This window comes from Bubalus kerabau, chromosome 22 (assembly GCF_029407905.1).
Source record: "Bubalus kerabau isolate K-KA32 ecotype Philippines breed swamp buffalo chromosome 22, PCC_UOA_SB_1v2, whole genome shotgun sequence".
NCBI classification, from domain to species: domain Eukaryota; kingdom Metazoa; phylum Chordata; class Mammalia; order Artiodactyla; family Bovidae; genus Bubalus; species Bubalus kerabau.
The window spans coordinates 46,724,740-46,752,422 of record NC_073645.1 but is presented as its reverse complement, the minus strand read 5'-3'; the positions used below and the strand labels follow the sequence as shown (position 1 = coordinate 46,752,422).

Sequence of the window (27,683 nt, the reverse complement as noted above, 5' to 3'; positions counted from 1 at the left end):
AACACATGTGTGTATGCACTATTATCATTCATCTTAAATTGGTAGTAGGGCTTCCCTCATAGCTCAGTTGGTAAAGAATCTGCCTGCAATGCAGGAGACCCCGGTTCAATTCCTGGGTCGGGAAGATTCCCTGGAGAAGGGATAGGCTACCCAATCTAGTATTTTTGGGCTTTCCTTGTGGTTCAGCTGGTAAGGAATCCGCCTGCAATGCAGGAGAACTGGGTTCGATCCCTGGGTTGGGAAGATTCCCCTGGAGAAGGGAGAGGCTACCCACTCCAGTATTCTGGCCTGGAGCATTCCATGGACTATATATAGTCCATGGGGTCGCAAAGAGTCGGACACAACTGACTGACTTACAATTTAAGTTGGTAGTACTAATAAGTCAATTCCTACCTGTATCACTTATTATTATTGCAGAGGGAAAGATGGTATAAACCAATAGAAAAAAGCAAGTGTGTATATATATACACACACACACACATAGCACTTATATTTAACTTTGAAGTCCTTTTCTCATTCAGCAGCTTCATTTTTCTCAAATCCAGGTAATTTGTTATTTATCTACTTAGATTTTTAAATTTAGTTTGAACCTACTGATTATATACAATCTGACAGCAACCCAAAAGTGTGTTGAAGGGCAAAGGCTAAAATCATAAAAGCATCCATAAAATGGACAATTGAGATTTAATGGCAACTTTCATATTCATTAGGCAGTTTCTTCCTTTGGTTTCTCAGGAATGAAATATAAATTACTTGCTCATGCTACTGGAAACTAAAATGAGCAAATAGAAACTTAACATGACGAGAACAAATGACATAATGTACATATCCAAGGATATGTAATCTCAATATTTAAAACATTCACATTCAAAAATTCACGCCTGCTTTGATAAGTATTACTTTGATATAGTCTCATCTAAACAGTATGTGGCTTACATTACCTTAGCTAATCTTCATGGAATTAATACTGTGCCAGCATAACTTAAATGTCCATGTCTCACAGAAAACAAACAAAAGACCCTGTCATTAACAAATAAAAAATCATCATGTGAGCCTGGTAATAGCCTGTGTGTGCTGTGTGCTTAGTCGCACAGTCGTGTCCAACTCTGTGTGACCTCATGGCCTGTAGCCCACCAGGCAACTCTGTCCATGGGACTCTCCAGGCAAGAACACTGGAGTGGGTTGCCATGCCCTCCTCCAGGGGATCTTCCCAACCCAGGGATCGAACCCAGGTCTCTCGCACTGCAGGCAGATTCTTTACCTTGTGAGCCACCAAGGAAGCCCGGTACATAGCCTACCCCTCCCCAAAATTCAGGTAACTAAGGAATACCAAAACCAAGCTCAAGTTAAAAAAAAAAAAAAAAGAATTCTGAGGTAAGTGCATTATATTAGACAATGATACATATGTATACACTCTACTGAGATGTTGTAGGAGTAGATTTTTTATAACTGAAAGTTAAAATTCAGTTTTAACTACAGGGGAATTTGTAGTGTATTTACAATTTTGAGTAATTGACCTCAAAATAGATATATTTCTTCTGTAGTGTTCAGTAATACTTCACGAGTATGGTCTAGTTCACTATTAAACATGACAGTATAAAAAATGTTTACTTATGAGCCCCTCCCTTTCGCTAACCACTGACCCAAGCATCATAGTACTCATAGTTTTAATAGTGTTTGAACTTGGAAGTATATAATTAAAAGCAGTTGTGAATTTAATACTACAAAACTTTTTTACAAAGTTAAAATCCTAGAGAGAATTATCTCAGAGCATCATCTGCACCTGTGGTAACAGTAAATGGAATGGAAGAATAAAAATAACATCGGTTCAACTACGTGATTTTGCATTACTGAGATGACATTAATACTGAGTACACTTTTCTACCAAAGTCAAAACATCCCAAAAAGAACATGAAATTATTTTTAACAGCAACCAGCTCTAAGAGTTAATATTGCACACTGAAATAAAACCATTATTAAATATCTTTCAAGTAAACATATATTCAAATATCCAATTTACAAGCCTACTTTTGCATAAAACACAGCTTTCCAAATTCTATCCAGTGAATCATACTTCAGCTAACTGGTACACAAAGTAACAATAAAATCTATATAATAAGTGCCCTTCAAGGGGCATGAGATACAACTACTACTACTATTCTTAAATATTCCTTGGTTGAAATGCAATAGCAGCAGTTCCCATCTTGTGGACCAAAGAGTCCACAAATCTATACATCAAACCCTACCTGCAGACTGAATAATGTCTCCAAGTATATTAACCATTTTCTAGTATTAAATTCACAACTGTTTTTGATATACTTCCAAGTTCAAACACTAATAAAACTCAGTATTATCATGCATGAGTCAGTGGCTAGCAAAAGGGAGGGGCTCCTAACTAAACATTTTTTATACTGTCATGCTTAGCAGTGAATTAGACCAGTACTCTTGCCTGCAAAATCCCATGGATGGAGGAGCCTGGTGGGCTGCAGTCCATGGGGTCACTAAGAGTCGGATACGACTGAGCGACTTCACTTTCACTTTTCACTTTCATGCATTGGAGAAGGAAATGGCAACCCACTCCAGTGTTCTTGCCTGGAGAATCCCAGGGACGGGGGAGCCTGGTGGGCTGCCGTCTATGGGGTCGCACAGAGTCGGACACGACTGAAGTGACTTAGCAGCAGCAGACCATCCTTGTGAAGCATTACTAAACACTACGAAGAAACATATCTATTTTGAGGTCAATTACTCAAAATTGTAAATACACTACAAATTCCCCCAACCACCTACTAAAACTCTCTGAAGGAGAACTAGAGAAGTGAAATGGTCCTCACCAAATACAAACTCCTTGAGAAATAAACTGACAGAAACTTAACTGCCAGTTAGTGTCAAATGACAACCAGTTATCCAAAGGAAGGTCTAAGATATCAGTTTTATATTAGCTTTATTAGTAAGCCTATATTTAGTAATACAAATATTAATTTTTAATGTAAATTGTTAATGTAGGTATTAATTAACATAAACCTGTGCAGATTTACAAGTGCTCAGAAAGCATTTTAGGGGAATAAAGATGAAAGCTAAAACTAGAAGGATACTCCAAGCATGTTGAATTTTCAGGTTCTATTAAAGTATTAGCACAAGTTAATTCTGAATGGCAAAATTTATATTTTAAAAAAGTACTATGCTTAACTTCTGAGCTCCAAATTCCACAGTCATTTCCTCTTTTCCCCTCAGCATCTTTCTACATCACTGTCTTCCTCGTAACAGTCAACAGAAAAAACAACTGGTCTTGAGCAAGATCCTAAAGCTTCATGATATGGTGGACCGTCTGTCTACAAATCTCACCTCATTGCAGGACTCCAACAGCTTGTCGCATTCCACACTAAACCTCTTATCGTCCACCTACAACAAACCCCAGGCTGACTTCTCTCTCCGGTTTCCATTAAGGACACCACTAACACTACTGGACCCAGCACAGCAACTCAGACTCATCTTGAATTCTGCCTTCACCCCATAGATTCTTTCCAGTGGTTTCTGTACAATCAGTTTTCTTTCCATTTCAGCAGCCATCAACCCTTTTTCAGTTCAGGTCAGAACTACTCTAATAGCCTCCTAAGCGCCTTCCCTTTCTAAATCCATCCAGCTCACCGTTCGCAAAATAATCCTAATAACAAGGCCCTCATTCTGAAACTCTTCTATAACAGCACAAACTCTCAGCTCCTTCCCAACACACAAACACAGCACACACCCCAGACCCACTCATGTACTACCAGCCCTCCACAATATACACATGAAGACATTACCTGAGAAAAACAAGCACGACAGACATATACACTCAGTTCTGGCAAATCCTACTCTTCCTTTAAAGCTTAGTTCAAATCTCATCTCTCTGATAAAGTTTTTCAAATCATTTCAAGTATATACACCCCAAGCAACCACAACACTTCCATCCACATTTGGCACCTACTGTATGTCTTCTTGGCTCTAGTTTCTGAAACACTGATTTGTGGAACACTGTGCTGTATCATTTCCTACACTCGGTTTTCAATCAGAGCTTCCCAGGTGCACCAGTGGTAAAGAATCCACCTGCCAATGCAGGAGACGCCTGGGACTTCGGTTCCATCCTTGGGTCAGGAAGATCGGAAATGGCAACCTGCTCCAGTACTCTTGCCTGGAAAACCCCATAGACAGAGGAGCCCGGCAGGGTCTAGTCCACGGGGTTGCAAAGAGTCAGACAGGACTGAGTGAGCACAGCAGAGCCAAGCTGTCAAGAACTTTGGCTCAGAGATTATAATGGCATGGAATGGGGACCAGTCCTATGTTTAGAAAAATCCAGAGAGGAGACCATGTTGAGTGACCTAAACAGAGAAAGGAGTGGAGCTTTTGAGCAATTTCAGGAAAAATAGGAGAGATTCTAGAGGATGGGATCCACTCCTGTATCAAGACCTCAGTAGACAGTGCCTAGCGCTAACAATAGGTACCAAGCCAAAGGCACACATGAGCTGGTTAAGTATTCAAGTCCTGAGGTGGCAAGGACACAAGTGCACAGACTTTTGCAGCCATTAAACATCCTCTGAGAGTCCTAAATCTGTGTGAAATCATGTACAAATGATTAAGAATCAGTAAGACCCAAAAAATATGCTGACCTTCACCTCCTTCAGAGATCACTGTTATCTATCTCATCTGTATACTAAACATATTCGCTAAGAAGATCCCTTCCAAGCAATGTGTGGATAAGTTGGACAAAATTACTTTGGTTAAAATAATAGTAATAATAGTTCAGTTCAGTTCAGTCAGTCAGTCGTGTCTGACTCTTTGCAACCCCATGAACCGCAGCACGCCAGGCCTCCCCGTCCATCACCAACTCCCGGAGTTCACCCAGACTCAGGTCCATCGAGTCAGTGCTGCCATCCAGCCATCTCATACTCTGTCGTCCCCTTCTCTTCCTGCCCCCAATCCCTCCCAGCATCAGAGTCTTTTCCAATGAGTCAACTCTTCGCATGAGGTGGCCAAAGTACTGGAGTTTCAGCTTTAGCATCATTCCTTCCAAAGAAATCCCAGGGCTGATCTCCTTCAGAATGGACTGGTTGGATCTCCTTGCGGTACAAGGGACTCTCAAGAGTCTTCTCCAACACCACAGTACAAAACCATCAATTCTTCGGCTCTCAGCCTTCTTCACAGTCCAACTCTCACATCCATACATGACCACAGGAAAAACCATAGCCTTGACTAGATGAACCTTTGTTGGCAAAGGAATGTCTCTGCTTTTGAATATGCTATCTGAATATGCTATCTAGGTTGCTCATAACTTTTCTTCCAAGGAGTAAGCGTCTTTTAATTTCATGGCTACAGTCACCATCTGCAGTGATTTTGGAGCCCAAAAAAACAAAGTCTGACACTGTTTCCCCATCTATTTCCCATGAAGTGATGGGACCTGATGCCATGATCTTCGTTTTCTGAATGTTGAGCTTTAAGCCAACCTTTTCACTCTCCACCTTCACTTTCATCAAGAGGCTTTTTAGTTCCTCTTCACTTTCTGCCATAAGGGTGGTGTCATCTGCATATCTGAGGTTATCGATATTTCCCCCGGCAGTCTTGATTCCAGCTTGTGCTTCTTCCAGTCCAGTGTTTCTCATGATGTACTCTGCATATAAGTTAAATAAGCAGGGTGACAATATACAGTCTTGATGTACTCCTTTTCCTATTTGGAACCAGTCTGTTGTTCCATGTCCAGTTCTAACTGTTGCTTCCTGACCTGCATACAAATTTCCCAAGAGGCAGATCAGGTGGTCTGATATTCCCATCTCTTTCAGAATTTTCCACAGTTTATTGTGGTCCACAGAGTCAAAAGCTTTGGCATAGTCAATAAAGCAGAAATAGATGTTTTTCTGGAACTCTTGCTTTTTCCATGATCCAGCAGATGTTGGCAATTTGATCTCTGGTTCCTCTGCCTTTTCTAAAACCAGCTTGAACATCAGGAAGTCCACGGTTCACATATTGCTGAAGCCTGGCTTGGAGAATTTTGAGCATTACTTTACTAGCGTGTGAGATGAGTGCAACTGTGCGGCAGTTTGAGCATTCTTTGGCATTGCCTTTCTTTGGGATGGAATGAAAACTGACCTTTTCCAGTCCTGTGGCCACTGCTGAGTTTTCCAAATTTGCTGGCATATTGAGTGCAGCACTTCCACATCATCATCTTTCAGGATTTGAAATAGCTCAACTGGAATTCCATCACCTCCACTAGCTTTGTTTGTAGAGATGCTTTCTAAGGCCCACTTGACTTCACATTCCAGAATGTCTGGCTCTAGGTGAGTGATCACACCATCGTGATTATCTAGGTCGTGAAGATCTTTTTTGTACAGTTCTTCTGTGTATTCTTGCCATTTCTTCTTAATATCTTCTGCTTCTGTTAGGTCCATACCATTTCTGTCCTTTATCGAGCCCATCTTTGCATGAAATGTTCCCTTGGTAGCTCTAATTTTCTTGAAGAGATCTCTAGTCTTTCCCATTCTGTTGTTTTCCTCTATTTCTTTGCACTGATCACTGAAGACGGCTTTCTTATCTCTTCTTGCTATTCTTTGGAACTCTGCATTCAGATGCTTATATCTTTCCTTTTCTCTTTTGTTTTTTGCTTCTCTTCTTTTCACAGCTATTTGTAAGGCCTCCCCAGACAGCCATAGTTAAAAATAATAATAATTAACTAACACTGTCATGGTGACTTTGGCCTTACTGGCACCATGCCTTACTGGCAGTTACAAGTACAACCACTACAACTTCATTCTAACAAACCTAAGTCCTTAAAATATAACAAAGAATATAAAGTTTACATTTCAGTAAGTCAACACTGTGTTAATTAGGAAAATTAATAAAAGCTACAATGTTAATGGTTTCTCTTAAACCACCAGATAACTAGTACCCCACTGATACATAAACACAAGGTTAATTTACAGTATGTCAAATCTCAAACAATAGTACGGCTCCTTTTCAAAATCTGAATCCCAGTCATTTCAGGAGAAATTCTACCTATTTACATACTAGGGCTTTATCTGTAATTTCACCAACTTCCTCTGTACTCTCAAGTTTTTAGACAGTAACAAAAAAGACAGGAGGAGTAATAAATACAATAACAGATGGACACACAGATTGATCTTGAGCTACTGCAGAACCCATCTTAGCATGCTTCTTATACACAGTTTCAGACACATCACAGGTCAATCATGCACCGCAAATTACAGTCCTTATAAACAAAACTAATTTAACAACCTAGGACTAGTTACAGGAGGTCTACTACACACTCAGAAATGTGCAAAGATGTATCCATGAGATAAAATATTGTCCTTATGCTCAGGACACCTGCAATTTAACTAGATAAAAGATGACTATGGCTTTTCTTAAATGCACACACAAGTGGGGAGATTATTTTAAGAGTGCACATCAAGCCAGCATTTAAAATACAGTAAAACAACTGTATTTTGCAAAAGCTATGAACATGTTACTTCACTCCGAATTTGGTTTTTATCATCCTATCCATCCTCTGTTCACACTGAACAGATTAGTCCCAATTAACAATATCCGCAGGAAGCAAACAATATCCATGGGGTTCTCCAGGCAAGAATACTGGAGTGGATTGCCATTTCCTTCTCCAGGGGATCCTCCTGACCCAGGGATTGAGTCTGGGTTTCCCACATTGTGGGTAGATTCTTTACTGTCTGAGCTACCAGGGAAGCCCGGATAGGAACCAAAAGTCACGATCAAACCTAGCCCAACTAAAGGCCATCTTTTTAACCAAACACTATCTTTTCTGTATGACAGAGAAAGAAAGGGTAGAAATTTTTTAAATAATCATTGAGTTCTGATATAAAAGTTGAAAAGCAGGCAGAAGCAAATGAATGAAATATTCCAGGGCAAAAGCAACTCAGAGCTATTACAAAGAAGTTATTCACAAATTTTATTTATTAACAGTGTGAAGTCATCCAATCAGATTACTTTTCTCACAATTCCTACTATAATGAATAACAGGAAAATAGGGTGGGGATTTTATGAGTTGCGTTTTCATTGCTTAGGCAGGGAGAACAAGCACACAGAAGTTTAGCAAAGGACAACCTAGGAAGGAATGCCAAAGACAGCAGTAGCTTGAGAAAGGACTGCTTACCCAACTATTAGAGATGAATGAGTGTACAGGCCAACTTTGTCTATTTCACAATTTTGCCAGGGTCAGCCTTGTCCAACTAAGAAAAGAAAATAGCTAACACGTAAGCATTTATTATATGCCAGATAATGTTCTAAGTACTGAATATATTATTAACTAATCTAATCCTCAGAACTCTATGAAACAGGTATTACTATTAATATAATCTCCAATTTTAAAGACTGGAAACAGGAAAAGAAAAGTTGAATAACTTTCCTGAAGTGACAAAACTGCTGTGTGGCAGAGCCAGGACTTGAACTTGGGCATTCTGGCTCCGAAGTCTGTACTAAACAGACAAGGTAGTAAAAATACATTTATACTGCAGCCCATAGTCACTTATTCCCATTATCCAGGATTTGGACAACTAATAAACTGTACTGAGTGACTCACTAAACAGTCTTTCCTAGATAACTAATAACAGACAATCTCTAAACAAGCTAACTAAACTTGAAAACACACACTTGGTCAAATTTTATTAGCTTTTTAAGTTACACAGAATCTTCCCAAAGCTTATCTAGATTGAGAACTACTGCAAAATGGCTAAAAAGTTAAGTAAGCAGGACCTAAAAAGTTATTTCTAAAAACAAGATAACACTAAGTTTTCCATGTAAAATTGAATGGGAAAAAGAAAAAAAACAACCTCATATATACATCATGGCTTTTGACTATAAAATGCTTTTTAAGTATTTTTTATTCTGGAGGCAATCCCTGGAGATGAAAATATAAAAGTCAGCTTGACTTCTCTTAAACCAATACACTTATCCAAACTACTGAAGAAATGAAAGTATATCAATTAAAAGTACATCAACAGAAAACCTTCCATTTTCATTGAGACAACTGAAAAAGGGCAAAGTCTCCCCAAATGATAGGCATGTGTGAATTTCACTACCTATCCATGGCCTTGTATTAGAGCAAAGACTGTGAGACAGAAAATAAATCATTTTTACTGCCAAGAGCCTCAGTTTTCTCATGTGTGAAAAAATGAGTTAAGATGATCTCCAGGAACTCCCTTGGTGGCACAGTGGATAAGAATCTGCCTGCCAATGCAGGGGACATGGGTTCAACCCCTAAACCAGGAAAATTCCACATGCCACGGAGCAACTAAGCCCATACGCCTCAACTACTGAGTCCAGGTTCATGAGTCACAGCCAACGGGCTCCTATGCCACAACTACTGAAGCCCTCACGCCTTAGAGCCCATGCACCGCAACCAGAGAGTAGCCCTTGCTGTCTGCCACGAGAGAAAGCCCCCATGCAGCAGTGAGGACCCAGCACAGCCAAAAACAAATAAATATAGCAGTTTGTAAAAACCCTAACTCGCAGAGTCTCACATTCTTCTCTGTAAAGACTCACTTTGGGGGGGGGGGGGGGGGCAGATAAATTGGGAGCCTGGGATAGACATACGCACACTACTATACATAAAACAGATAGCTAATCAGGACCCACTACTGTACAGCACAGGGAACTCTCCTCAATGCTCTTTAATGGTATACTGTGTGCTCAGTCGTGTACAACTCTGTGACCCCATGGGCTGTAGCCCACCAGGGTGCTCTGTCCATGGGATTCTCCAGGCAAGAATACTGGCGTGGGTTGCCATTTCCTTCTCCAGGAGATCTTCCTGACCCAGGGATCGAGTCTTTAAGAAGATTCACTTTATTCATTTTGCAAATAAACACTTTTTAACTTTTCCCTGCTCCATCTGTGACACACTCCAACAGTCAAGCCCAAATTTTAAAATATGCACTTAATATTAAGTTAATGATCACTTAATATACCTAAACAGTATCAAAATCCTATTTCTAAAACAAAGTTATATCAATAAATTCATATATAATACCACCAATGAATTATTTGTGCCAAATAATGCATCAAACCTGAATGCAACTGAGTTTTGAGATGCAACTAGCAGTTTATAGGATCGTAAGGGATAGAGACTCAAACTGATTCCATGGAGATCCAATCAGTAAATTCCTCTGAGCTTGTGTATATTAAAACTTCTGCTTAGTTGTTCAGTCATGTCTGACTCTTCACAACCCCATGGACTGCAGCATGCCAGGCTCCTCTGTCCTAGGGATTCTCCAGGCAAGAATACTGGAGTGGGTTGCCATGCCTTCCTCCAGGGGATCTTCCCAACTCAGGGATTGAACCCAAGTCTCCTGCATTGCAGGTGAATTCTTTACCATCTGCACCACCAGAGGAGCCCATATTAAAACTTAAATATGTGCTAAAAATTAAACACGGAACTGATATTAAGAAGTTATTAAAATTTTAAGGTGTGATTAACAGTATGGTATCTATGTTTCTAAAAGAGTACTTCTCTCTTAAGAGACACATGCTGAGTTATTTATAGCATTATGTCTTGAATTTGCTTTAAATCCACTGGGGAGAAGCAAGAAGAATATAAATGAAACAAGACTGGACATGTGTTGCTAACTGGGTGATGGATTTACATGAGAATTCATTCTCCCAATCTCTCTGTATGTGTACTTGTTTAAAATTTTTCACAATGAAAAGTTTTTAAAATCTATCAAGAAGGTAACAAATGCTATTGCAGACTAAGAATCAAGCCTTTAATTCTAAGACTAGGTTGTTAAGACGAGAAAAGGATCAAGAGGCAGTATATCGTGTATTGTTAAGACTGTTACTCAAAACTTGGTCCAGGGTCCTGTGATATTCTACAAACTGTTTACTAGTCTACAGAGAAAATGAGTAATTTTACTAGCAATTTTAAAGAATTTTATGATTGCTGAAAATAGTAGTAAAACATCTGAGCACGTGTTTGAGATGCAACGCTAAAACATTTGAAAAACTTCTCTTCTTTTTACAACTCACAGGTATGGTTCATCAGAGAGAGAAAACATATCACAATATGAGCCAGCTTCTCTCACACTAAACTTGCAGATGAGTATCACACTTCAGAAAACCAAGACAGACTTAAATTGGAGTGACAAAAATCCATCTTTTCAACATTTCTTAGGAACCCAGGCAAAAACTCTCAACAAAATAGAAACAAATCAAATCCAACAATGTATAAAAAGAATTCTACATCAGAACTAAGTGGGGTTTATTCCAGATATGCAAGCTTAGTTCAATGTTCAAAAATCAATACACGTAACACATTCTATCAACAAGCTAAAGAAAAAAAAAAAAAAATCACATGACCACATACATACATGAAGAAAAAGTATTTGACAAAATCCAACATGATTTAAAAAAAAACAAACACTCAGCAGATTTCAGGGGAACCTTCTCAATGCAATAAAGAGTATGTACAATAAACCTGCACATCAACTTTACACTTGATGGTGAAAAACTAGACACTTTTCAGCTAATACCCATATCAGGGCAAGGTCGTCCCCTCTCACCACTCCTTTTCAATGTCAAACTGGAAATTCCTGCGAGTACTGTAAAATAAGAAAAGAAAAGAAAAAGGATACAGATTGGGAAATAAGAAATCAAACTGTTCATATTCACAGATGACAGGATTGTCTATGAAGAAAATCCAAAAAAGAATCAACAAAACTACAGCTACTACAGGATTATAACAGGATTGCAGGATAAAGGTTAAGTAAGTCAATTGCTTTCCTATATACCAGCAATAAACAAATGGAATTTGAAATTTAAAACACATCACTATTTATATTAGCACCCCCAAAAACGGATTAAAGTCAGAGAACTTAGTGTTCTGACTTTTTGACTTACTATACAGTTACAGTGGGCTTCCCTGGTGCTTCAGATGGTAAAGAATCCGTCTGCAATGCAAGAGACCTGGGTTTGATGTCTGGGTTGGGAAGATCCCCTGAAGAAGGGAATAGCAACCCACCCCATTATTCTTGCCTAGAGAATCCCATGGACAGAGGAGCCTGGCAGGCTGCAGTCCATGGGGTCACACAGAGTCGGACAGGACTGAGCGACTTTCACTTTCATACAGTTACAGTAATCAAAACACTGGTACCGGTGAAAGAACAGGTCAATGAAATGGAATAGAGCCCAGAAATTGATCCACACATACAGAGTCAACTGATATTTGACTTGAATAAGCAAAGGCAATACAATGGAGAAAAAATCCTTCCAAAAAATTGTGCTGAAACCACTGGACAACCACATGCAAAAACAAAAATGGCTCACAGACCTCACACCCCTCACAAAAATTCCCTCAAAATGGATCACAGACAAAACGTTAAATTGCTGTTGTTGTTCAGTTGCTCAGTCGTGTCTGACTCTTTGCAACCCCATGAACCATGCAGCATGCCAGGCTTCCCTGTCGTTCAGTATCTCCTGGAGTTTTGCTCAAACTCATGTCCTTTGAGACAGTGATGCCATCCCACCATCTCATCCTCTGTTGTCCCCTTCTCCTCCTGCCTTCAATCTTTCCCAGCATCAGGGTCTTTTCCAATGAGTCAGCTCTTCCTATTAGAGGGCCAAAGTACTGGTGCTTCAGCACCAGTGCATCCAATGAATATTCAGAGTTGACTTCCTTTAGGATAGACTGGTTTGATCTCCTTTATGTACAAAAGGGACTTTCAAGGGTCTTCTTCAACACCACAGTTAGAAACGATCAATTCTTTGGGGCTAAGCCTTCTTTATAGTCCAACTCTCACAACCATACATGACTACTGGAAAAACCACAGCTTTGACTATATAGACCTTTTGTCGGCAAAGTGATGTCTCTGCTTTTTAATAACACCGCTTAGGTTCGTCATAGCTATTCTTTCAAGGAGCAAGGGTCTTTTGATTTCGAGGCTGCAGTCACCATCTGCAGTGATTTTGGAGCCTAAGAAAATGAAATCTGACACTTTCCACATTATCCCCATCTATTTGCCATGAAGTGATAGGACCAGATGCCATGATCTTAGTTTTTTGAATGTTGAGTTTTAAGCCAGCTTTTTCACTCTTTCACCTTCATGATGAGGCTCGTTGATCCTCTTCACTAAATGCAGAGCTATAAAATTCCCAGAAGATAATATGAAAGGAAATCTAGATAAACCCGACTATGCCAATGACTTTTCAGATAAAACCCAAAGACACAATCCATGAAAGATATACTTGATAAACTGGATTTATTAAAATTGAAAATTTCTGTTCTACAGAAGACATGGTCAAGAAAATGACAAGATAAGCCAAAAAATAGGAAAAAAATCTGATAAAGACTGTTATCTAAACTATAAAGAGCTCTTGAAACTCAATAATAATAAAACACCCTAATTAAAACAAGGGCAAAGACCTGAACAGACACTTCATCAAAGAAGATATACAGATGGCAAACAAGCATAAGAAAAAATATTCAACATTATACCTCATCAGTATGGGGTTGCACAGAGTCGGACACAACAAGCGACTTAGCAGCAGCAGAGAATTGCAAATTAAGACTGCAATGAGATATGACCACACAGCTCTTAGAATGACCAAAATCCAGAACACTAACAACAAATGCTAGAAAGGATACAGATCAACAAGAACTCTCATCCACTGCTGACTGGAGTGCAAAGTGATACAACCAAGGTGGGAAGAGTCTGGCAATTTCTTCCCTTGTAACTCAGTCGGTAAAGAATCCACCTCCATTGCAGGAGATGGGGGTTCAATCCCTGGGTTGGGAAGATCCCCTGGAGAAGGAAATGTCAACCCACTCCAGTATTTTTGCCTGGAAAACCCCATGGACAGAGGAGTCTAGTGGGCTACAGTCCATGGGGCCCCAAGGGTCAGACACAACTTAGGGACTAAAGCACCACCAGTGTTTCATCATTGTTTAGTCACTAAGTTGTGTCTGACTCTGTGACCCAATAGACTGCTCTGTCTATGGGATTTCCCAGGAAAGAATACTGGAGTGGGTTGCCATATCCTTCTCCAGAGGACCTTCCCGACTCAGGGAGTGAACCCACATTTTCTGCATTGGCACACGGGTTATTTACCACTGAGCCACCAGGGAAACCCCTATTCTTGCCACATTGTTGTTATTCAGTCGCTAAGTCACATGTCCAACTCTTTGTAACCCCATGGACTACAGCAAGCCATGCTCCCCTGTCCTTCACTATCTCCCAGAGTTTGCTCAAACTCATGTCCACTGAGGCGATGATGCCATCTTATCATCTCGTCCTTTGTCACCCCCTTCTTCTTCTGCCCTCAGTCTTTCCCAGCACCAGGGTCTTTTTCCACTGAGCAGGCTCTCTTACCATATGACCAAGCAATTGTGTATCTTGGAATTTACTCCAAGGAATTGAAATTATAGGTCCATACAAAACCCTGCACATAAATGTTTACAGCAGCTTTATTCATAACTGCCAAAACTTGCAATCAACCAAAGTTAAGAAGGTGAATGGATAAACTGTAGTACATCCAGACAAGAAAACAGCACTAAAGAAAAATGAACTAACAAGCCATGAAGAGAGATGGAGGAACCATAAAGGCATATTACTAAGTGAAAGAAGCCAGTCTGAAATGGCTATATTCTGTTTGATTCCAAGTACATAACACTCTGGAAAAGGCAAAACTAAAACTATGGAGATTAAAAAAAAAAGATCAGGGGGTTGGTGAGAGGGAGGGATGAACAGACAGAACACAGAGGATTTTTAGGGCAATGAAACTATCCTGTATGACATTATAATGGTGGATACATGTCATTATACATTTGTCAAAACCCATAAAATGTACACACCAAAAATGAACCTTAATGTAAGCTATGTACTCTGGTAATTATGCATCACAGTAGACTCATCAACATAACAAATGCACCACTCAGGTGCAGGATGCTGATAGTAAAAGAGGTTATGTATGTGTAGCGTGAGGAGTATAAAAACTTTATTTTCTGCTAAATTCTGTAGTGAACCTAAACTGCTCTAAAAAATAAAGACTTTAAAAAATCTACTTAACAATGTTTTTAGTCACTAATATCCAGGAAATATTTTCTTTAAAAAAAAAAAAAACAAAAAACAGTCCTCAGAATGACAGTAAGTTTTTAAAACTACATAACTTTTGGTGTGAACTTATTAGTAAAACTGCTCTAAAAAATAAAATCTGGGTTCCCCTGGTGGTCCTGTGGTTAAGAGTCCACCTTGCAATGCAGGAGACACGGGTTCAATCCCGAGTCTGGGAAGAGAGCACATGCCTCAGAGCAACTAAGCCCATGCGCCACCACTCTGAGTCCACTAGCCCTAGAGATCCATCCACAGCAAGGGAAGCAGCACAATGAGACGCCTGCACACCGCAACCCAAAAGCAGCCCTCGCAAAGCACCCAAGACCCAGTGCAGCCAAAGATAAATGAGTAAACAGAAGTGCCAAAAAAATAAATGAAAAATGAAATCTGAAATATGTTCACACCCAACATTTTGAATTTTAAAAAGACACTGAAATTAACATGAAGGGCTCCCACTAGCTAAATGTGAATCAACTCAAGCACCCACATAAAAATAGGAAAAGATTTTTGAAGTACGGACTAAAAGAAAACTCCGTAAGTCTCCAAACTAACAAATATATAATGGAGAAGAAAAGTTCCTCCTTACAACAGAAATCAAAGAAATGCAAAAGAACTAACTCGATTAAAAATTCACCATTTGGCAGTCTTCCCACTAGAATAAAAAAAAACGATCACGAGTGAACATTAAAACTAGTAGGTGAAAATTTGAGTATTAACAGGATATTTAAATAGTCTCTAAGTATTTCCCCAAAATCATAACTGGTTATGTCACCAAGCCAGCAGACACCTTAACTAAATAATCAAAGTTAACCACACCAGGAAAAACATCATTTGCCTTTTGTTATATTGTTCTAAGAATAAAACTGTGTCGTATTCTTGCCAAAAAGTACATCCTCTGACTACAATCATGAGAAAACATCAGAAATGCCGTATTAAGTGACTTTCTACAAAATTGCATGTGTGCTAAGTCACTTCAGTCGTGTCCAATTCTTTGTGACCCTATGGACTATAGTCCATCAAGCTCCTCTGTCCACAGGATTCTCCAGGCAAGGATACTGGAGTGGATTACCATGCCCTTCTCCAGGGTATCTTCCTGACCCAAGGATCAAATCCACATCTCTTATGTCTCCTGCGTTGGCAGGTGGGTTCTTTACCACTAGTGCCACTTGGGAAGCCCTACTACAAAATTACTAATCCTATATTCTTCAAAAACTTATCATGAAAAACAAGGACTTAATTGTTCCAATTAAAGGAGCTTATAAAAAACAAACACATGATCTCAGATTTTCTTTTGTGTTTATAAAGAACATTAACAGAACAACTGGCAAAATTTAAGATTTATAGAATCTTATTCTTAAGAATTAATCACACTGTTAATTTCCTGACTTTGATACCTCTATTGTGGTTACATAGGAGAAAGCCCTTTTTTTTTTTAATAAAATACACACTGAAATATTTAGAGATTAAAGGATATCAAGACTGCAATTTACTTTCAGACAGTTCTGGTGGGAAAACATATTTGTATTTATATACGTCCATGTGCGTGCGTGCGTGCGTGCTCAGTCGTGTCCTACTCTTTGTGACCCCGTGGACTGTAGCCCACCAGGCTCCTCTGTCCATGGGATTTTCCAGGCAAGAATACTGGAGTGGGTGACCATTTCCTCCTCCAGGGAGTCTTCCTGATCCAGGGATCAAACCTGCATCTCTTGTCTCCTGCATTGGCCAGTGGAGTCTTTACCACTGAGCCACCTGGGAGTCCACGAAACAGGTACACAACAGTCCTTTTGTATGAGAGCAAATGTGGCCTCCTATATCCCAAATATTTCTCAAGAATTGTCAGTTCTTTCTACCGCTACCACCAAGTCTTAGTTCATTACTTCTCTCAAATATTTTATTATTTTAACTTGTCTTCCTACCTTAATACTTCACATCTCCACCAAAGTACTCTGTTCAAAAAAGAAAAATCTGGTGTTGCTATTCAGCAACTTTAAAAATGTCAACACCCCACTAAAGTTAAAAGTCTTAAAAAGAACATAAAAGATCCTTACAAACACAAACACATGTGTGCGTCAAGAATATTCTACAGTATTTTCCTTCAGTGATTTACTGCCTTTCACCAAAGCATTATTATGGGAAAATGTACTGTACTTTACTTTGGGAAGATGAGTTCCATCTCTCAATATTTCATATAGAGAAGAACGCACTGCACTTCTTAGATGTGAGTTCATGTCCCTCTCCACCTGTTACTCAGTCGGGGATTTTGCCAAATCCTTGAGATCCAAGGCTCTTCACCTGAAAAAATTATGATGTGTTATCTGTCTTTCAGTTCAGTTCAGTCCAGTCGCTCAGTCGTGTCCGACTCTTTGCAACCCCATGAATCGCAGCACGCCAGGCCTCCCTGTCCATCACCAACTCCCAGAGTTCACCCAGACTCACGTCCATCGAGTCGGTGATGCCATCCAGCCATCTCATCCTCTGTCGTCCCCTTCTCCTCCTGCCCCCAATCCCTCCCAGCATCAGTCTTTTCCAATGAGTCAACTCTTCGCATGAGGTGGCCAAAGTACTGGAGTTTCAGCTTTAGCATCATTCCTTCCAAAGAAATCCCAGGGCTGATCTCCTTCAGAATGGACTGGTTGGAGCTCCTTGCAGTTCAAGGGACTCGCAAAAGTCTTCTCCAACACCACAGTTAAAAAACATCAATTCTTCGGCGCTCAGCCTTCTTCACAGTCCAACTCTCACATCCACACATGACCACAGGAAAAACCATAGCCTTGACTAGACGAATCTTTGTTGGCAAAGTAATCTCTCTGCTTTTCAATATGCTATTTAGGTTGGTCATAACTTTCCTTCCAAGGAGTAAGCGTCTTTTAATTTCATGGCTGCAGTCACCATCCGCAGTGATTTTGGAGCCCAAAAAAATAAAGTCTGACACTGTTTCCACTGTTTCCCCATCTATTTCCCATGAAGTGATGGGACCGGATGCCATGATCTTCGTTTTCTGAATGTTGTGCTTTAAGCCAACTTTTTCACTCTCCTCTTTCACTTTCATCAAGAGGCTCTTTAATTCCTCTTCACTTTCTGCCGTAAGGGTGGTGTCATCTCTATATCTGAGTTTATTGATATTTCTCCCAGAAATCTTGATTCCAGCTTGTGCTTCATCCAGCCCAGCGTTTCTCATGATGTACTCAGCATATAAGTTAAATAAGCAGGGTGACAACATACAGCCTTGATGTACTCCTTTTCCTATTTAGAACCAGTCTGTTGTTCCATGTCCAGTTCTAACTGTTGCTTGGGGACTAGTACCAATAATCTCAAGATCTACATCCTATAAATAATATGAACAAATGTGAGTTTGAAATAATACACCTTCGATTTTATATGAAGCTTCAGATCACAGAACATTTGTATTATTTCACTTCATCTTCAGAACCCTTGGGTACTTTCCAACCCTCGGGTACAGAATCCCTCTGAGGTACAAGTATCTTCATTTTAATGACAATAAATCTGTGGCTTCAGGAAAGGTAAAATGAACTTGCCTACGGTTCAGGAACTTGCCCAAACTTCAGGAAGTAAAGCTCAAATTCTGACTTCTATTTTTCCCAACTAATACACCACAGCCTTCCAGAGTTACAAAAACATTTTCCCAGAATGAAACGTGACTATTAGATTACAAGATGGACTGACTGTATAGTCACTGTGTCTGGCTACCATGAGGCATTGACACTACCTCCAAAACAAGTCCCCAAATCTGAGTTTTTCTCCAGATTACCCTATCATGCCCCCCTCCAAGCCACCACCAACTCTCACATGGATTACTACATAACCTCCCCACTAATCTTGTTGCTTCTAATCTAGCCACCATCCTTGCATAGAAGCCAGATGCGTCTCTTAGAAGCCTAAACCAGGTTACCACACAAGTCTTATACCCTACTCACTCAGAATAAAATTAAAATTTCCCCAGTCTTTCTTGCAAATCTTTACATAAAAGCAGATTTCATTCTGTTCCTTTTACAAGCAAGCTGAGGCTCGCCGTGAGAGTTTTCCAGGAGCAATCTCCTCTGCCTAGAATTCTCTCTCCCTAGATTTTCACACGGCCAGCTCTTGTCATCAAAAACTAGATTTAAATATTACCTCCTCAAAAATCTTCCCTCACCACACTGATGTCATTCTCCACCACATTATCCTACTTTCATTACATTGCTGGCAGAGCACTTATCACCATCTGGGTTTGGTTTGGGTATTTGGTTGTTTGCTTCTGTTTTTCCCTTGTTTGCTCTCTCTATATACTAGAATGTAAATACAGATTTTAAACTTAATACAACAAAGAGCCTCATCATATCCCCTCCCCACACAGAGGCAACCCTTCCTTCTTCCTACCTGTAAAGACGATCCACACTGGAGAGGATCATTTCTCCTTTCTATTTTCTAGCTCCTCGACAATACTAGCTCTAAGGGAAAATGAGGAGTAGGGACTGGAGAAGAGTAAAGCACTCACATCCAGGTGTTAGGATCGATACTCCAACCTCAACCACATGCTTAAGCCACACTATACCCTCTGCTGGCCCTTATATGTGACATGTAATTGTCACGTCTCCATCCCTTCACTATATATGGTTGCTTCTGCAAACAATGTTCTCTCATCCCGCTTGTATGTGTGTGTGTACAGACATATATATATATATACACATACACACACACACACACCTAGAAACCTTCTTCAAAGCCTAGCTTAACTGTTTCCACTCCTGTACAACCCTTCTTGATCCAATCATAATTTTGTGCTAAATTAGTCATTTCTTTACCACTTCACAGTACTTTGTTTAGTGGATTAAGGTTTGTTTCGAATGATCAACTATTAAAAAAAAAAAAAACTCATTTTTATGTCTCTATAAACAGAGCTTGCTATAAAACAGCCGCTCACTGATCATTTAGTCAACAAAAAGCAATTCACTATTCCACTGATATCAAAGGATAGTATTTCAAACAAAGATTAGTCAAAAGTTCTGCAAATTGTTATCATTCCCACATTTAAAAACAAACTTTAGCATCATTAAATACCAAAAAAATGAAGTTAATTACCCACCCCAATCAGAAAAGGATTTAAAAGTGACTTGTTAAAAGTTACAGAAATGTCTTGCCCTCAGAATTCCAATCACAAGGATACTGCTGCAACCCAGTAGAACTCCATTTCTCCATCTGCAACGTCAGGATAATTTCTTCAGACACCCAGGGAATGCTGTCTTGCATATATAATCAATTTTAGTTGAGAATAATTATGTTACTAAAGCTAACTGAATTTCAGCAAATGATGCTGGGACTACTAGGCAGCCATCTGCAAAAAGAGTAAAGTTAGATCTCTATCTCATACTACATACAAAACTCAAAATTATCAAAGAGCTAAATGTAAGAGCAAAAACTGTAAAATGTGTAGAAGAAATGCAAATCTTCTTGACCTTGGATTAGACAATGGCTTAAGAGATAACACCAAAAGCATAAATGACAAAAGAAAATAGATAAACTGAACATCAAAATTAAAATCTTTGTACTTCAAAGAAAGCCGAGAAAAGTGAAGAGATAACCTATGGAATAAGAGAAAGTATTTGCAAACCACTTGCAAATCATCTGACTTCTATCCAGAATATATAAAGAACTCTCACAATCCAACAATAAAAAGACAAATAATCCAATTGAAAAATGGGCAAAGGACTGTAATAGACATTTCTCTAAAGCTACACAAATGACCAATAAGCACGTGAAAACATACTCAATACCATCAGCCATTAGAGAAATGCAAGTAAAAACTAGGAGACGCCACTTTACTCAGATGGCTATAATAAAAAAGACAAGTGTTAATGAGCATGTAGAGAAATGGAATCCTCATAATACACTGCTGGAAGAGAACAGTCACAAAGTCCCTCAAAGGTTAAGCACTGAGACACCATATAACCCAGCAACTCCACTCCTAGGTATATACCCAAGAAAAATGAAAACTTATGTCCCCACAAAAGCTTGTACACAATGTTCATAGCAGCATATTTCATAAAAGCCAAAACACAGAAAAAACCTAAATGTCCCTCAAAGAATAGAAAAATATAAACAAAATGTGATATACACCCATGTATGGAATATTCATTATGCAGCCATAAAAAGAATGAAGTACTAATATATGCTACAACATGGATAAACATTAAAACATCAAGCTAAGTGAACAAAGCCAGAAACAAAAGGTCATACCCAGAAAGTTCCAAAAAGCAAAACTTGAATTTACACACACTGACAACTATTTATATAGCATTATATTAGGCTTTATAAGTAATTTAGAGATGACTTAAAGTGTATAGAAGGATGTGCATAAACCTATGGATCTAGACAAACCTTAAATACTTGGTTATTTCATATAAAGGAACTGGGTACCCCTGGATTTTGATATCCGAGGCGGATCCTGGAACAAATCCCCCATGGATACTGAGGGATGACCATATTGTATGATTCCTTCATGGCAAATAAATGGGCAGAAATGGAAAACAGTAACAGACTTTATTTTCTCGGGCTCTAAAATCACTGCAGATAGTGACTTCAGCCACCAAATTAAAAGACCCTTGCTCCTTGGAAGAAAAGCCATGACAAACCTAGACAACGTATTAAAAATCAGAGACATCACTTTGCAGACAAAGGTCCGTATAGTCAAAGCTATGATTTTTCCAGTAGTCATTTATGATGTGAAAGTTGGCCCATAAAACAGCTGAGCACCAAAGATTGATGCTTTCGAACTGTGGTGCTGGAGAAGACTCTTGAGAGGATATCAAGGAGATCAAATTAGTCAATCCTAAAGGAAATCAACCCTGAATATTCATTGGAAGGAAGGACTGATGCTGATGTTCCAATACTTCGGCCACCTGATACAACCGACTGGTTGCAAAAGACTGATGCTGGGAAAGACTGAGGGTAAGAAGAGAAGGGGACAACAGTGGATGAGATGGTCAGATGGCATCATCGACTCAATGCACATGAGCTTGCGCAAACTCTTTGACAAGGAAACCTGGCATGCTGCAGTCCATGGGGTTCCAAAGAGTCGGACACTACTGAGTGACTGAACAACAACCAATTTACATAGAACAGGCAAATCCACAGAGAAAGTAGATTTCCAGCTGCCAGGAACTGGGACAAAGGGAGAAGACTGCAAATAAGTACAGGGTCTCTTTGGAGGGTGAGAGAAATGTTCTGAATAGTGGTGATGGTTATTTAACTTTGTGAATACACTAAAAACTAATGAAATGAATACTTTAAAAGGGTGAATTTTACGTTATATGAACTAAACTTAGTTATATGAACTAAGTTTATTTAAGCTGTTTAATATTTTTAAATTTGGACCATTGTTGACATCTTTATTGAATGTTACAACACTGCCTGTTTTATGTTTTCATTTTTTTGCCACAAGGCATGTAGGATCTTAGCTCCCTGACTAGGGATCGATCCTGGACCGCATGCATTGGAAAGCTGTCTTAACCTCTGGCCCACCAGGGAATACCCTAAGCTGATATTCCTTAAAATTAAGAAACACCTGGAGATGTGCAACTGATTTTCAACAATGCTTTTATCCATTTGAATAGTTTTTACTTATGTAAATTCAATCCACATAAAAATCTGACTTGCCAAACAATACAAAATAAAAAACCAAAATTGCGTTGTGTTGCTTGAGAGGGAGTGGGGCAGTCTGTCCTCAATAAATTAACTATAAAAATAAAGGAAATCAGTGTTTGTTTTCATTACTAAAAAGTTCATTAGGCACCTGAAAAATTATTAATTTTATGTTCAATTTACCTAACCAACCTCCATTTTAAAATCCAAACTAATGACTCCTGTCAAACCAAAATACCAGACAGCAAAGAATGCTTACTGATCCTGATTTCTCAAGTGGTGAAATTACTGATGTAATTCTATGACAGTCCCTTTTACAAATGCAAGTAGCCTAAGTAAAAATGTTTAGTGTTTCTGGAAAGTTAACAGACCAATGTTAGCTTCAATTATGCTAAAAAGGTTTCCGAAGCTTAAAAAAAGTTTTTATGTAAACTAGTTTCTAAAAACCAATCAATTTTAAGGGGGAGAAAAGTATTTTGATGAACTGGAGGAAGAGAACAAGTTTCTATATAGATGCAATGGATAAATCAAGATGATTTACTGCTAGGAGACTCTGTATCCACAAACCATCGGGCCTCCCACTCACACACACAACACAACAGGAACATACACACCTATTTTCCAACTGCATCAGCAACCACCCATGTACCGCATAATTACACGTATTATCCTTGGTAAACAAAACGACTATGGACCAGTTTGTGTTTTTCTTCCAACAGTGTTGACAGGTAGCAGTGAATCACATTCTCCTGAGCCTCACCTGCCTCATGATCAGTGACACATGCAGCCAACAACTGAGGTTAAAAATGCAAACTGAGATGACAGATGAACTTCCCCTCCCAGGATGCTAAATGCTACCTGTAAACTTCCCTGGTGGCTCAGTGGTAAAGAATCCACCTGCCGTGCAGCTGACACAGGTTCAATCCCTGGATCGGGAAGATCCTCTGGAGAAGGAAACAGCAATCCACTCCAGTATTCTTGCCTGGGAAATCTCATGGACAGAGGGTCCTGGGAGGCTACAGCCCCTGGGGTCACAAAAAGTCGGACACGACTTACAACTAAACATCAACAACAATACAAATATGAAACGACCATAATGTCACTGGTGCCAAATTCGAACCCAAGTAACCGACCCAGACTCAAAGATGAAATAAACCACAGACCTGTAGTACTTACTTTTATTTGAATAACACAATGATCATTATCAAAATGTTAAGCATCCTCTATAGAAAGAATTACGCTGATAATGTTGCTTAGTCTCTAAACCGTGTCCGACTTTGTGTGACCCCATGGATTGTAGCCCTCCACCAGGCTCCTCTGTCCATGGGATTCTCCAGGCAAGAATACTGACGTGGGCTGCCATTTCCTTCTCCAGGGGATTGTCCCAACCCAGGGATCGAACTTGCATCTCCTGCTTGGCAGGCAGATTTTTTTTAAAAAAAACCACTGAGCCACTTAGATACAAACATACTGGCAAAAAAAAATTTTTAGAGATTGTCATAGTTTTCAATGGACTGCAGCACGCTAGACTTCCCTGGCGTGCTGCAGTCCATGGGGTCGCAAAGAGTCAGATATGACTGAACCAACAGTTTCCAGTATTTTGCCTCATATATCAAGGTTCCAGCAACTCCAATACTTAGAGAAGTACAAACTTCATATTCTAGAACATCTCTAAAACCAAAAACACTTTGTCAGACCATGTATCCATATTTTCAGAGCGTAATATATGGTGCACAGATGTAGGGCTTAGGGTTCATACCGAGTCCTCAAAGATCTTAAAAATCTAATTGGGAAGTAGAATAAAAAGATAAATCGAAATCCAGGCCAGCATATTGTGAGGAGGAGAGAAAAAAAAAAAGATAAGGAAAACAGTCTCACACTGCAGAGGTGAGAATAGACCTATTGGGGTTGAAGTAGTCAAGAAGGCTTCTCAAGGCCAGAATAAAGGGAATATCTATGAACACAAGAAGAAGAGGGTTTCAAACAGAAAGAAAAGCACAAAGAAAGGCCAAGAGGGACTTCAAAGGAACAACAAACAAGTTAGTTTGGCTGGAACTACAAGATTCACAAAGGGAAGAAATAAGAGTTAAGATTGAAGAATGGATCAGGGACAGATTATAAAGAAACCTGAAAACCACACCAAGGAGTTACAACCTTACTTTGCATGTAACAGGGAGTGTCTGGAAGTTTTTATGTTGTGATATGAGAAGGTGAATGTTAACATGTGCAAGATATTATTTACTCAAAGCATTAGTGAAGCACAAATACTCCAGGTGAAACACATCACCGGGAGAAAAACGTATTCAAAGTCCAGGTACAAGAGCTTCTTTGGGGGGAAGGAGGGAAGTGAGCAGTAGTGCACAAATACTGACACTGACCCAAGTTAAACAAAAAGCTACAGAGGTCTACTTTTGCAATCCCCATTTGTTTCACGTTTCCACCTATTATAAAAGCAAGCTAAGCACAAAAGCACACTGAACAGCTCTCACTATATCAATTACACACAGGAGGCAATTTATCGCAAATATCCTACACCTGGGTCTTGAGTTCCAAACCTATGCTAAGCTCAGATTTTAAATGTAATATGCCAAAACCTTTATCAGCGCACAGAACTGAATCAAGGCCACAAGCCTTAAAACACACTGCCATGAAAGAGTTCATCGTACCCACCCGAGCACGTTCCAAAGTAAATAAATGGGTGTCTCAATGCTCCCAAGCATTAATAAAAGGGCTTGAAACAACAACAGAAATAAAAATCCCTCATGACATTCAAACAGGATCCTCCCCAAAGATTAAAATATGCCATTACTGTCCTCTTAGTGCCACTAACAGCCCTACAAAAACAATGTTATGAAATTTTAGCATAAGAAGGTGACTGCATATCTTGTCAAGAGCTAAAAATCAAACAGGGAAGCAGAGTTCTAAATTTCTTTATAATTGCCCCATTTAATTAATAATACTAATAACCAGGAGAAGAAGTCCAGCTTAATTGTTCACAAACGTAGATTAAATGATTTTCCTAAGGCCCCTAGCACAAGCCAAGATCAAAATTCCTCATGGTTTCCCCTGGCTTATGGTTTGAACACTGAGTCATCCATGCTTGATCAAAACATGGGTACCCTTGAGGTCGCACAAGTGATAAAGTCAACTAAAAAAAGAGACCTCAGGAAAAAACCACTCATTATATAACGTTTCTAAGAGCGAAACATTTCTCTTCAACTGGATTCCTAAAACATTTCTGTACATTAAATTTATTGACAACAACATAACAGATCACAGAGGGAACACACAGACCACAGTACTTGGGTGGAAGGGGACGGCGTTTAACCTGATACAAGTCTACGGAGTTACGGAATCAATTGACTGAAATACCAAATTCTCTGCCAGAAGAATTTCCAAACACCGGGGTTATCTCAAAGATAAATGGGGTCGGCTCAAACTTCCAGGCTGAACCTCAATTGCTGGTCCCTCGAGCTTAACATGCAAGTATTCATTATGGTCCTTTTGTCTGTGGAATGACCCCACACACCAAGCCACAGCCAAGGGAATAACAAGGTAAGTGTGCACGGAACCATCGTTTATTGCGAGCGAGAGGGCCAGACAATCTTTCCACTAGTTCCAGCTTCTCCCCCTCACCAGCCCCCCACCGCCCCTCAGCCCACCCCTGTCGGCCCCCACCTTTATTTTCTGAGAAAAAGGGAAACAACGGGAGGCACCCGCGAGAGGCGGAGAGGAAGCCGCCGGGGGGTGGGCTGAAATACAAGTTTGGGGGGAGCGGTACCAACTTGTGGCGACGGACCCAAGTATTGAGGGCCCTACTGCAGAGACCAGCCCGTAGGTGGCAGGAAAAGAAGTTGGGGTGGGGGGAATGGCGGGGGGAGGGGGGCGGGGGGGCGTAATCTGGCGGAAGAGAGGCGGCAGGGCAGGCAGCGCGTCCAGCCGCGGCGGACCGATGGTCGGTAAACAAGCCGGGAGGACCCACACCCTCCCACAGCCCCGGGCCTGTCCCCTCACTAGGAAAGCCCAAGATGGAAGCGCGGCGAGGCCAGCCCGTGCCCCCCTCCCCTCTCCTCGCCGGCGATGCTGCCCCCGGGGGTGGGGTGGGGGAAGACGCAGAGGGGGCGGCCCGGGAGACCCGGCGGCCAGGGTGCCGTGAAGGAGCGAGGGGCCGGCCAGGCCGCGCGGCGGGGCCGCCAGGGGCCTGAGGCAGGGCGCCCTCCCCGGGGGCCCCGGTTACCTGGCGGCGGCTCCTCCTCCAGCTCCTGCTCCTCCTACCCGTCCGACGCTCGGCGCCCGGCAGCCGCGGCGGCGGCGACTCCCCCCCGAGCAGCCCGCGGCGACGAGCCGAGCCCGGCCCCTCTCCGCCTCCCTCCGCGCCTCCGCCCGCCCCGCTGCTGCCGCCTCCGCCCTCTCCCCACAGTCAGGACATGGTCTCCGCGGACCCGCGCGCGGCTCCCGCTGCCGGAGGCGGGGGCAGAGGGGCGGAGAGCAGGCGCGGAGGCGGGGGGACGCCGAGGGGAGGGGGGAGCGAGGAGGGGGGGCTGCCTCGGACGCAGCGGGCTCCTAATGGCGGCGGCGAGAGGCCCCGGAGCCAAATAAACCCCGAGGGTAGCCGCACAACGTCAAGTCCGGACCCCGCAGCTCGTCGCCCTGTCATTGGCCCCGAGGCCGCCAGCGGTGCAGCCAATGGGCGGCCGCCTCTTTCCAGGCGCGGGAGGCGGGCGGTAGAGAGCTGACGTCACGCAGGCGCCGGCCACGATTGTGAGGCAGCAGCGCGCGCCAGCCCCCCCAAGCCCCGCCCACTTTGCGGCGGCCGGGGCTGCGGAAACTCGGCGACCTGAGGGGGACGCAGAGAGGCGACCGTGCGGGCTCCGGAGACGCAGACGGGGCGACCAGGAGGGGTTCTCTTGGCTGTTTAACTCCTCGTGTCTCCTCTGTGCTACTGACTCG

General features: G+C 41.1%; 1 protein-coding gene across 3 annotated transcripts in view; it reads right to left on the bottom strand.

The window, feature by feature from the left end:
- Positions 1 to 27,322, bottom strand: part of ZRANB1 (zinc finger RANBP2-type containing 1) — a 73,672-nt gene extending 46,350 nt beyond the window's left edge. For all 3 annotated transcript variants that reach the window (XR_008707265.1, XM_055560881.1, XM_055560882.1), the window contains exon 1: positions 26,971 to 27,322. The gene's annotated coding sequence lies outside the window, so the exon portion shown is untranslated. The remainder of the gene's footprint in view (positions 1 to 26,970) is intronic.
- Positions 27,323 to 27,683: the final 361 nt, after the last annotated feature.